The sequence below is a fragment of the Triticum aestivum genome, chromosome 2A (genome assembly GCF_018294505.1).
Source record: "Triticum aestivum cultivar Chinese Spring chromosome 2A, IWGSC CS RefSeq v2.1, whole genome shotgun sequence".
Taxonomy (NCBI): Eukaryota; Viridiplantae; Streptophyta; class Magnoliopsida; order Poales; family Poaceae; genus Triticum; species Triticum aestivum.
The window spans coordinates 9,161,206-9,174,169 of NC_057797.1; the positions used below are offsets into that span (position 1 = coordinate 9,161,206).

The 12,964-nt window shown below is 48.0% G+C and overlaps 2 pseudogenes; both read right to left on the minus strand.

Moving 5' to 3' along the window:
* Window positions 1–118: 118 nt before the first annotated feature.
* On the minus strand, window positions 119–10,226 carry LOC123191289 (uncharacterized; annotated as a pseudogene).
* Window positions 10,227–11,111: 885 nt separating this feature from the next.
* The window catches only part of LOC123191290 (uncharacterized), a 10,959-nt pseudogene continuing 9,106 nt past the window's right edge, over window positions 11,112–12,964 (minus strand).

The following is a 12,964-nucleotide window of genomic DNA, read 5'->3' on the forward strand; positions in this document are numbered from 1 at the left end:
GTGGATTCGTAAACGTGCAAATGAGTGACATTGCCATCATTCCTGCAGCTGTAATCTCTCACATTCTTAATTAAGAGTTAAATATGTAACACAGTTAGATCCGAAGTTCAGATAAAAACCGTTGATCTATGACTGCAGTTTCAGTTTAGTGAAACTAAATTAGAATAACTAAAGCACAGGGAGGGAAGGAGAGTCGCTGCATTGGCATTCCATTATATTTGATGTAAGTTCTTCCCTCAAGTATGCCCCTGTTGTAATATCAAGGGCGCTGTATATCAATTTCCCAAATGAAGAGAGTACAATTCATGATTGCAATTAGCCAAAGGATACATCTGTATACCACTTATAATTGCTGCAAAATTCCCTGGCATTGCCATCACCTCAATTCTGTTACTTTTCTTGACAATATACTCCTGAAATATTGTGAAACAATACCTTCATTATTCCCCTGACATATGTATACACCGCCATTATATAGAATTCAGGGATCAAAGAGTTGAAATGTGAGATGTCATTCATACCTCGGTAACATTGACAGTGCAAAGCTAGGCCCCAGCCCCCAACAATGACCAAAATATCACCTTTCAAGGGGCTAAGTCCTTCTGCAAGGCATTCAAAAATGAAATGGAGAATAGGATAGACACCCATTTTAGAGAAATTGATACGATTCTGATATGCAAACTTCAGAGCAATTGGTATCTGTTTTCCATGTGTCCATTGGAGCTTGGTGTGCGGAAAATAAAATGTACATGCTATTAAGACTACAAAAAAAATTCACGCAGTAACACATTACGAAGCTTAGAAAAACAGAAGAATTATTGTTATTGCAAAATTAGTTGAAGGAAATAAAGGGTTTATAGAATTGTGATATTTGTGTGAGGACTCCCATAGGAAATAATGTTCTTACTCGATGGACCTTCAGAGGCGTGCACATCGGAGGATACCGCCAATACGACCAGCCTCGCCGATTCCAACATCAAACAATGGAATCAACCCATACTTTGTCTTTGGGAAGATGAAAATGACGCAGGGAATCGCCTAGCAATCCATCTGCGGCTGCTACGACAGCTGCCGGGGTTTGGGTTATCCGGAAGGAAACTCGGGTGTGACTGCTATGGCGGTGGCAGGGCGCTAGAGCTCAACACACCCTTGGCAATCCACTGCCGCCGCCACGCATCGGTGCAATCTGTAGCAAGGAAATGGAGACCACTTATGTAGCTGATTCGAGGGGTCGTTCAAGTAGCATATGGGGTGATTCAATGTGGATACTCAATCAACATGAACATACAGGTCTCCACCCAGCAAGCCCGAGGAAAAGAGCTATTCTGCATAATATATATTACCTCTGAAATTCAAGGAAACCATTATTCCATTAAAAAAGAATACTTACTTGAGTTAGGAAGGAAAAGCTAAATCTCTTCATCTAAACAATCAAATGTTTACCGAAACAACTGTTTTCTGCACACAAGTTGAGTCATTTGAAGACACACTCCTGGGGTGTGTAATTTAATGAAGTAATCAGCTTGCCAACCTCAATTTTTGTGTGTGGAGCAGCATGATGTTTTCTTGCCGGAGATTTGACAAGGCCATGCATGTACATGGGCATCAATTATGCAGTTTTGGAGAAGGGAGCATATATATAGGAGAAACTTTCCTTTCAAATGCGTCCATTGGCGACGAGGCGTAGGCGAGGCTGGATCGCGTTCGGCCAAATTCCTGGTCGACACGCCTCCACTTGAGATGCACGCGGTCAGCCAGTTGACGCTGTGTGGTGGCGGTGGCCGGGCCACGTACGTACTGTGCGTCTCCTTGATTCTCCTCTCCCCCGAAATAGTTCTGCGCATCCATGCATTGATGCATGGGAGGCCGGCCCGTCCGACCATTGCTAATCAGAGGCCTGATTTCTATGTTAATAATAGAAAAATTAAACCGGTAATATCCATGACCCCTATAAGATAACATTGTCTAAAACGTGTGTAAATAATAAAATCTACACATTTACTTTGAAATCATATGATTCACGACCAGATTTTTGACTCACAAAGTAGCATGAACTTCAGTCTAATTAGCACTACCAAATATGCTGGGTTGATGAAGCAAAGTAGTAACCATTTACCGGATTTACATTCTCATCTGCAGTGAACTCATGCATGCATAAGAGCGGATTTTACATCCTCGTTCAGACGAATTCCCTGACTTCTGCAAAATGAGGATTCTTCCTAGAAAGCCAAACTTACCATAGAGCTGGAGGAAGAGTCCGGTAGTACTGTGCTGGGCGTCGGGCGTTGGTACTCGGTAGGGGGCACCGTCGCTCCAGGTCGATGCGACTGCAGCCTCCTCAATGCGCGGGAAGAAGGATCGGGTCCTCGTCCTCCTCCCATTCAGCGTCGTCGTCGTTGTCTCGGGGGAAAAGGTAGGAGGAGACGTGTGGGATAGAACCGTCCGGGTCGACGCCGGTGAGAGCGGCCGAACAGGTCGGGGGTCCTCTTGGAGTCCCTCGTCAAAGCCGATGCGTACTGGAGGAGGCCAAGGTGCCCGGGGCGGAACGACGGTGAGGGGATGAGCGAGATGAAGAAAACTCCTTAGAGGACAACAGCGAAGGAATTAGAGAGATGAGCCTTGTGTGGCGCCGAGCACAGAGATATGGCTACGCCGTTGGTGAGCCTCGAGGTGGCTCCATCTCGTCCAGATTGACAACCGCGACGGTGGCTGCGGGTGGCAGCGGCGAGGCAAATTTGAGAGGACAGAGGAGAGGGATAAGGAAGGTGGGATAGCGTTGCGGTTTGGCGAGACGGGAGTCGTGGTAGAGAAGGGAAGGAAGCAGTTGAGATTTTACTGTGCGGGTAGGGGGAGGTCGCGGCCTTTTTTTTCGCTCGGGATGTTTTCTTCGAACGAGGCCCGCGAGCGAGGTTGAACCATCACGACGTTCGATTCTCCTTTAATAGTAAAGATCTTAGTAGCACCATTACCATATATTATTACCACATGTCACATGTAGTCAGCTTCTTATTTGAACTATTACCACATTTCACTTGTGGTCAGTATCTTAGTACCAGTAATTAGTATCAAATTCGCTATCAATAATTTCCATTTCATGTTTACTGCATTCCCTGTTGATAAATTATCCTACTCAGTTACTAATTCATAACCTAACATGGGCACTAATAGTAATGGTAAGCCTGCCGAGCTAGCACACGGGAATTTCCCCACGGGACATGCTACCTACTACTAACTCTACTAGGACTAAGCTAAGACCATGTGTACAAGTCTGACACAAATTGCTACTGACTTGTATGGACATATTAACTTTATCTCTAACAGCCTTGGTATTTGGAAGGTCCACAAGCTGCACACTCTTTGACAACCTGGGCACTGGAGGATCATAATTTCCATTTCATTTTATTGTGTTCTTTCTATAGCAGAAGGGAAGAAGTGGCTTCAACACACATGATAACAGGGGTTAGCAAGTGGCTTCACACGCCCTCCCTTGATGCAAAACAACATTGTTGGGATGAGGATGGGATGGGGATGGTTCAAAAATGTGTTTGCGACAGGGGTTTTTAACTGTGTGTGATGGCGCAATCTGCACTAGTACAAGAGGTAGTACAAGCTTTGACTCTATCGCACGATATGTCAAAAGATAGACTTCCGAAAGTATTTTCTTTTCATTACATAGTAGAGACTTCGTCATTACTCCATGTATTCGAAAATACATAGGAAAAGGGTTTTGTTATTATGAGCGGCTCACTATTGGACAACTTAGAACTGGAGGACCACAAAATGGAAAATTATTCAAGTTTCCATTTCATTTTATTCTGTTGTTGGTATAGCAGGAGCCAAGAAGTGGCTTCAACACACAAAATAGCAGGAGCTATACCTGTGCTTTCTGCCTTATAAAGTTCATTACCTCACTGCTTGGTCCAGAGTCCGAGGCCCCAAACTCAAGTGACATGTAACCCCCATCCATGCTTCCCAGTGGTAGTGATTTAGATCGTGATGCTGTATGATTGAAAACTTGTTTCATTTTGTTCACAGTATTAGATCCACCTTGCTGCTGCAGGGAGGATTTGCAATTCAACATTGTGCCAATTTTCCCATGTGGTACAATGTCGCTCATGCCGAGGAAAGACCAAATTGAATTAGGAGAGATGTGTAGCACTGCAGGTGATGAAGATCTTATCTGAGGTTACATACATAACAAGCACAGAACTGTCAGTATAAGTGATTGCAACAATTCATGAACTGCGACTGAGCTCAGCCATGTGGTACACTCACCGCATCCATCAGGTGGTCGATGGGCTTCTTACATCATCTCCAGCTGTTCGCCCCCCCCCCCCCCCCCCACGGCTAGAAAAAAACGCCGCTTGGTGGCGAGCCAGCGATATTTTTGGCATGGGGGCGATTGGGGTGCCAGCCACTGCTCCCAGACGCCCATTTTGTAAAAAAAATATCAGACAGAATCGGCCAAAATTCGGCAAACACGGAATAGATTCGGCCGTATTATGCGTTCCATGGTTTTTGTACATATAGAAAACATAAAATCTACTGAAAAAAAGAAAACAACGGCCTGCTGCTGTGCCGCCTACAGGTCGAAGAACTTGCTAAAAGCGGCATAGTCGCCGTCGTCGCTGTCCTCATTCTCCTTCTTCATGCGGCCGTCCCTGCTGGACCCCTGCCTGGGGTCGTCCTGACTGACTGGTTTGGTCGGCAGCGGTGCCTTGTCGTCGCTTTCCTCGAGAACGATGACGCCTCCCTCGTCGCGGCCACGGCGCCGTGCTGCGATCTCCTCTAGGGTGCGGCGCTGGCGCTCCATCTCTAGCCGCGCCCAGTCCTCCCACGGCCACTTCAGGGCGGCCTTGTCATCGAGTGCGGCATTAGCGGGCTCGCTCTTCACGGCGGCGAGCCCCGGCTCCGTCTTCGGCTTGATGAGGCGGGACGTAGGAGCCGAGGAGGCGCGGCCTCCCTTGTTGATGATTTTGTGGCTGCGGGTGCGCCGACCTTGACGCTGACGAGCGCTGGTGATCCGGAGGAGTGGGAGGGGGATCGGGAGGAGGAGGAGGACCCGCCCAGCATCCGCCTTGGCAGCCACGGGCTGCCACTCCGGCGGGGGGCCGGGGCCGCCGGGTACTCGAGTGGCAGATCGTTGCCACCCTCGAGGTACTCGAGGACGGCGTGGAGCGTGCGGCCGGGGGTGCCCCACCACAGGCGGCGACCGTCGCTGTTGTTGCGCCCCCTTACCACCGGCGCGTTGTTGATGGAGGCGAGCCACTCCGCCTGCCGGTGTTCGAAGTACGCCGCCCACGCCTTGTGGTTGCCGGCGTCGTACTCCAGGAGGGCCCACTCCTCCTCCGATAGGGAGGCCCGCACGCGCTCGATCTCGGCGTGGAAGTAGCCGAGGTGTTCGACGTCGGGCAGAGTGGGGATTGGGATGCCCCCGGCGCTGAGCCTCCACCGCCCAGGCGCGCGCATGTCAGGGGGCGCCAGGTAGTTCGCCTCGTGGAGGAGGTGGGCTTCCCACTCATGTAGCGAGCGGCGGCCGAAGCCGTTGGCCGCAGCCGCGTCGTCGGGGAACCGTTTTACCCATCGCAGTTGTGCTTGCACGGGTGGCTAGACGGGGAGAGAGGGAAAGAGAGGGCGTCGGCGGCGAGAGGGGGGGCTACGGGTAGGTGCTTCCACCGGCGAGCGAGGGGCCGGATTTTATAGCGGCCGGGAGGGGGGGGGGGGCGGCAACGTGTGTACGTGTGGCGGGAGGGGCGCGTCGCCGCACTACGCCGCCCGTGATGAATCAGTGGAAGGCTGACCAGCGTTAGCCTTGGCATTGATTCCCCGCGAGAAACCGAGGCGATGAGGACGATGAGGCACAGGGGGTCGCTGACTCGGCAGGCCCGCCGTTCTTTCGCGCCAAAATCGATTGCCCCGGCGATCCCGGGCGCCCCAAGCGCGCCGGGTTTGGCCTGGGTCCGCCGGCGCCAAAATCGGCCCGAGCCGGCGAAAAAGGGCTTCTGGGTCGCGGCTGGGCCGAATTTTTGGCGCCGGCGACAAAAAAGTGGCATGTTGGGGACGCGGCTGGAGATGCTCTTAGTCACCGGTGTTCTATCTTCACCTTGCGCCCGAACCTCTCCATGACCAACTGCTATGTCTTCCTGAAGTGATGAGGGTGGTGTTATTGGTTCGGTAGGAGTGACTTGGTTAGAACCATTTGCTTTTGTTGCGATGGTGGTGGTGCTGTGTTGCCATTCATCAAGATGGCAGTTATGCTGTCAACGTCCATTGAGATCATGGACACTGGAGCACAGGGTGATGCTGGTGCTACCACTGGATTTGCAACTGGTGAGGGGCTCAAGGACTCGAGCATACTGGAAGCCCAAGACTGCAATGATCCTGGTGAAGAGAAGGAAGGACTTGGCATTCCTAGCAAGTGGTTGGCATTGCTCTGCTGACGAGGTGGTGATATTCTAGCCATAGTTCTTTGCCCTGACTGCAAAATGCTTGCATTTGCAGGTTGCTTTTTCTGTCTACTGCAAGTGAAAAAGGCTAAGCACAGTAACTAAATTGGATAAGGGTAAGCAGAACTGGTAATGACATTGGTCCCTTTACAATGTTATGAACAAAAAGAAAGCACTGTTTGGGCTATTAAGGATGACATGTTTTGTTGACAGTTTTAGCTATTCAATATATCTTAGCGTTCTATTATGATATCTCAAAACAAATACATAGAATTGCAGCAAAAGGAATAGTTGATCTTAATATCACTTCTACCTACCTTTTATTACCACCACTGGTTGGGATGCATTGCCAGTAAAATTGATGACTTTAGTCTGCTCTTCACAATTCTGCAACTGATATCATGTATTCATCTTTGCTTGGCAAGTTTTATTCCTCTCAAGAAGAGCCAGGAAATGATGTATGTATTTTTCATACTTGGGGAGGTCCACCTTCAAACCCTCGTGCACACTCTTCTGCAACGACATTAAATTCAGTATCCTTCTGATTGATTTCTTGAAATCTGCTTTGCGTTTGTATTGATTAGCTTTTGCTTCAGATAGTGATGAGAATTGTTACTGTATGGAGATGGAACCAAGGGTTTAAGTGACAAAGATGTGCAAAATCATCAATGAATGAAGATTTATCTCTAGGAGAAGGACAAGTGACCTCTGTTAGTGTTGGAAGAACGACTCTACGATCCAGTTCCAAAAACTGAGAAAAGTATGCATCTTTCCAAGATTTCATCTGCAATGAAATATTGCAGCAATACAATTAGGCCGAGGAGTACAAATTTAACAAAACAACCATCAACAACTCATCTACTTGATTTGGTCATTCAGCTAGTAAGGCTTCTGCATTGAAATACACGTTCAAGTAAACATAATATCCCAGTACATATACAAGAACCTTAATTACTAAATTGGGTTTACTAAAGCAACTGTGCATAACTACCACATATTAGGAGTATACCTATAGATATAAGAACAGATAATACACACATACTCCCTCGTACAAAAAAAATACAGGACTTTTTTGTAGGCTAAACTAGCCTACAAAAATATCTTATATTTTGATGCAGAGGGAGTAGAAAATGAAGGATTCTCTCACCTTACAAAATATTTCCTCCTTGAGATGATATTCTCTGGCACACCCCATCGTAGCTGAAATATCAGACACTGTAACTTGAGAAAAACAAAAAAAAATCAAAGGAAAACAATGATTGAAGTTATATGGAATTCACATTTTTTTGTTAAATAAAGCAGCTTAAGTACCTGGAATGTGAGAGTTCTGACAAAGCGAAGTGCTTTGCTGAGCACCGGGAATCTGTTGTCCAGGTGGAGTCATGGGCTCAGGTTCACATGCCTTGAGTGGCGGACATAATAGACCTATTTGCCTAGCACCCTGCTGATTATTCCATCTTGTAAACTGACCAGGCTGCATCTTGGAGACATCAGCTTGTTGTGCTCCAACCATTTGGTACCTTTGCATGCCCATCTCTTGTTGGTTGGCTCTCAAAATTTGATTCAACCTTGTCATCTGCGGCTGTGGCACTCCTATAACACTATCATTTTCACCAAGTAGGTGATTTTGCTGAGAATTTGGACGAGTAAGTGACTTTAACCAACGACGGTATGTTCGTGTGCAGATTTTTGAAGCTGAGCTCCACGGAGCTTGGTATTTTGAAAATATCAAAAAGCATATTTAGAAGTTTCAAAAATCTGAAAAAAAAATCCATGGAAACATATATGTATTCCGCAAGAACGTGTTAAATTTCATTTATAAATGTTGTGATTTGTAGGCTGTACAAAAACAAATTTCAGCCCAACAACAAAAACAAAAGGCCCGTTTGAAAATGTGAATTTGTCTTTTTTCTGTATGCCACATGTTAAAGTATAATGCTGTGAGATTTTACACATACGTAGTATACATGTGTATGTGTGTTCACAAATGAATTCAAAAATATTTGCACTCTGGAAAAATGAAATTTGAAAAAGAGCTCCCTGGAGCTCAGCGTCCGTTGGCATTTTCCGCGGTATGTTCTTCGTTCCTTGCCTTCTCGAGAGATTACTTGTGTACTGATCCTACCGCTATTGAATTTCTGTGCCTATATCCGGAAACAAGACATATCTCCGTGAAGACCTCCTATTTTTGAATAAGATCGGACATTTCCACATTGAGATGAAATGACATTGAGGAAAATAATACTGAGTTGACCGTCTAAGTTCTAATACCAGACGTGGTGTCCTCTAGTCATGCATTATGTTTGCTATAGCCAAGGGTTGATACCAGACGTGGAGCTTGGAGAAGAAAAAGGGACAAAAAGATAGATATTTCCCTTCACACGGGTCCAACAACGTGCACACTGCACACGACTAACGAACAAGGAAAGGCCATGCCGGTGGCCCAAGCACAGGCTACACAAACTTAGAAGGACCTGCATCCCTGAAATGCTACAGAAGGGCTCTGTCTAACTTACGTGTTACACCAAGTTAGACAACACAGAAGTGGTTCGCCCATATGTTTGCGTGAAATTGAACTAACAGTGCTAATGCGGGCAGGGTGAGCCAAATTATTGGCCGTTGTCCAAACATGCGCGATCTGGGTTGGCTGGTGCGCCCAACTGGAGGTAGACCAAAATTGCCGGGGTCCAAAGAAAAAATATAAATGATAAACATGTGGCCAGAATGAAAACTTAATAAAACATAAACATCCGGTCAACCGCTGGTCAAAGTCCACTTAAACATTAATTAAACACTAAAAAGAGTTTTGGTGCAAGTTGCCCTAGGCGTCCGCGTTGCCCTTGCCCTTGCCATCGTCGTCGCCAGCGGTGAGATTGATGAAGAGGGGAGGCAGCCCAGCCCACCCGAACGCCGCTTGATATGCCGCCAGGGCAGCCTCCTTCGGCGTTTGCAGCTATGGCGACATTGCGGCGAGGCGGGCGCGCTCCTCCTCCTCAAGGCGCAACTCCTGCTCCCAGCTCATCTGTTGCTCGCTGTCGGCCTCCTCCTCGGCAAGCCAATGCGTCTTCCAGCGCTCAAGGTGGGCCGCCTCCTCCTCCTGTGTCGCGGAGTTGTGGGTGGGAGGCGCTCACCCAGTCGTGGAACTGGCCGGTCCATGAGTAGGACTCCTCGGGCCAAGTGGGCGGCAGCTGCGACCGCTTCCATGTGGGCGTGCACTCGGGCTCCGGCTCCTCCTCCGGTTTTGCCTTGGGCTTGGCGAAGTGTGGCGGTGGCGGGACAAACAGCGAAGCATGGACGGAGTCCCCTGCCGCCGACAAGGCGACTGACTGGTCAAGCCCATCCCAATGGGCATCCTCCTCGAGCCGGCTTCGCCTCCAGAGCGTGCTCCAGGGCCTCCTGGAGGGCAGGTTGGTACGCCACCTCCGCCTCCTCCTCCTTTGGCAAAATCTCTAGGGGCGGCAGGCGAACGTCGTGGTCGATGTGGACGCCCCGGTGGCGCTCCTCCTCGTGCTCTGGTGCAAACCAGCGCTCCTCCTAGTTGGGGGAGTCTGGCACGTAGGCACGCATCATGCGCTACTCCGATGTAAGAAGCTCGCGACGCCGGTGAACCTCCTCGGCGTGCGGCCACGCCATGCGCGGCACCTCTAGAATCGAGATTCGGTGCGGGTCCAGATGCCAGCCGCGTGGCAGGTTGACATCTGGATACTGCAGGGGCCGACGGTACTGCCAGTGCCATCGCCCCTGGTAGACTCGTATGTACAGCCGCTCCCGCTCCCGCATTGGTGAGCCGCGTCTAGCCGGCGGAGGAGGAAGCGTGCGGGAAGAGCTCACGCCGGAGTTGAACCTCCCCTTCCCCTTCCCGCTGAAGAAGCCGATGGCTGGTGGCTGGCTAACTAGGGTTTTCGGCTGGCTGGCTAGGGTTTTCTGGTCGCTGGCGAGGGAGCAATTGTGGCTAGATGTGGACGGGGAGATGGAAGTGGATGAGGCCGGCCCTGCCGCACGCTTCCATTAAAAAGGACGGCCACACGACTATTCCACACACTGCTACGCAGACCCGAGGTAGGTGTTGGCGTTAAATACGACCGCTGCGTTGGTTGGCCGGCCGACATGTGAGGCTGCGGCGGACACCGAGGGAACGAGCGGTGCGTCCGCTTCGTTTCCACGCCGGCCCAAATTTGGGCCTGAAATGCGTCAGCACGGACCCAAAGCGGATACATTTTGGGTTTGGGTCGGTGCGTTGTGCCGGCGTTTTTGTTAGTGGCTACCCAAGCAGACATGAGCAGACTAAATGAGTCGTCTGGTTGGAGTTGTTGTAAGTGTTTTGAATTGTGGCCGAATTTCGGCCATCTTGGATGGGCCCGGAAAATGCCATTGTGGGCCTATTATTTAGGCCCAGTTTGAATTTGGCTGGCCCGATCGAACTTCTAGAGCCTTGTGTTTTTCAAAATTTTGATTTATTTGACGATTTAATCTCTAATAACCCCTCATCACTGCTCAAGTGTGGAGCACTCATTCTAAACCATCTAACTTCCCGGCCGGTCACCCATTCTCTCACTACTTCAGCCTGAGCACGGTTAACATCCGAGTTCCATTTCATTTTATTCTGTTGTTGGTATAGCAGGAGCCGAGAAGTGGCTTCAACGCACAAAATAGAAGGAGCTATACCTATGCTTTCTGCCTCTTAAAGTTTATTACCTCACCGCTTGATCCAGATTCCGAGGCCCCACACTCAAATGACATGCAACCGCCATCCATGCTACCCAGTGGTAGTGATTAAGATCGCGACCCTGTATGATTGAAAACTCGCTTCACTTTGTTCACAGTATTAGATCCACCCTGCTATTGCAAGGAGGATTTGGAATCCAACATTGTGCCGATTTTCCCATGTGGTACAATGTTACTCACGCTGAGGAAAGACCAAATTGAATTAGCAGAGCTGCGTAGCACTGGAGGTGATGAAGATCTTATCTGAGGTTACATATCAAACAAGCACAGAACTGTCAGTACAAGTGATTGCAACAATTCATGAACTGTGACTGATCTCAGCATGTGGTACACTCACCGCATCCATTAGGCGGTTGATGGGCTTCTTAGTCACCGGTGTTCCGTCTCCACCTCGCGCCTGAACCTCTCCATGACCAGCTTCTATGTCTTCCTGAAGTGATGAGGCTGGTGTTATTGGTTCAGTAGGAGTGACTTGGTTAGAACCATTTGCTTTTGGTGGTAGTGGTGGTGGTGCTACTGTGTTGCCATTCATCAAGAAGGCAGTTATGCTGTCAACGTCCATTGAGATCATGGGCACTGGAGCACGGGGTGATGCTACCACTGGATATGCAACTGGTGAGGGGCCCAAGGACTCGAGCATACTGGAGGACCAAGACTGCAATGATCTAGGTGAAGAGAAGGAAGGACTTGGCATTCCTAGCAAGTGGGTTGACATTGTTCTGCTCATGAGGTGGTGGTGTTCTACTGTCTTCTTTCTATAATTGGTCTCTAAGTGGTACTCTCCTGGGCTATAGACTATCACCCGCTTCAAGGTATCCTGCTTTAGCCATAGTTGTTTGCCCTGACTGCAAAATGCTTGCATCTGCTGGTTTCTTTTGCTGTCTACTGCAAGTGAAAAAGGCTAAACACAGTAAATAAATTGTGTAAGGGTAAGCATAATTGCTAATGAAGCTGGTTACTTTACAATGTTATCAACAAAAAGGAAGTATTATTTGAGCTATTAAGGATGACATGTTTTGTTGACAGATGTAGCTATTCAATATATCTAGAAAAATACATAGAATTGCAGCAAAAGGAAGAGTTGATCTTAATATCGCTTTTACCAACCTTTTATTACCACCACTGGTTGGGGATGCATTGCCAGTAAAATTGACGACTTTAGTCTGCTTTTCACAATTCTGCAACTGATATCCTGTACTCATCTTGGCTTGGCAAGTTTTATTCCTCTCAAGAAGAGGCAGGAAATGATGTATGTACTTTTCATACTTGGGGAGATCCGCCTTCAAACCCTCGTGCACATCACTCTTCTGCAACAACATTAAATTCAGTATCCTTATGATTGATTTCTTGAAATTTGCTTTGCATTTGTATTGATTAGCTTTTGCTTCAGATAGTGATGAGAATTGTTCCTGTATGGAGATGGAACCAAGGGTTTAAGTGACAGAGATGTGCAAAATCATCAATGAATGAAGATTTATCTCTAGGAATAGGACGAGTGACCTCTGTTAGTGCTGGAAGAACGACTCTACGATCCAGTTCCAAAAACTGAGGAAAATAAGCATCTTTCCAAGACTTGATCTGCAATGAAATATTGCAACAATACAATTTGGATGAGCTATGAAAATTTAACAAAAAACCATCAACAACTCATCAACTTGATTTGGTCATTCAGCTATTAAGGCTTCTGCATTGAAATACAAGTTCAATTAAACACAATATCCCATTACATATACAAGAACCTTAATTACTAAATTGGCTTTACTAAAGCAACTATGCATAACTACCACATATTA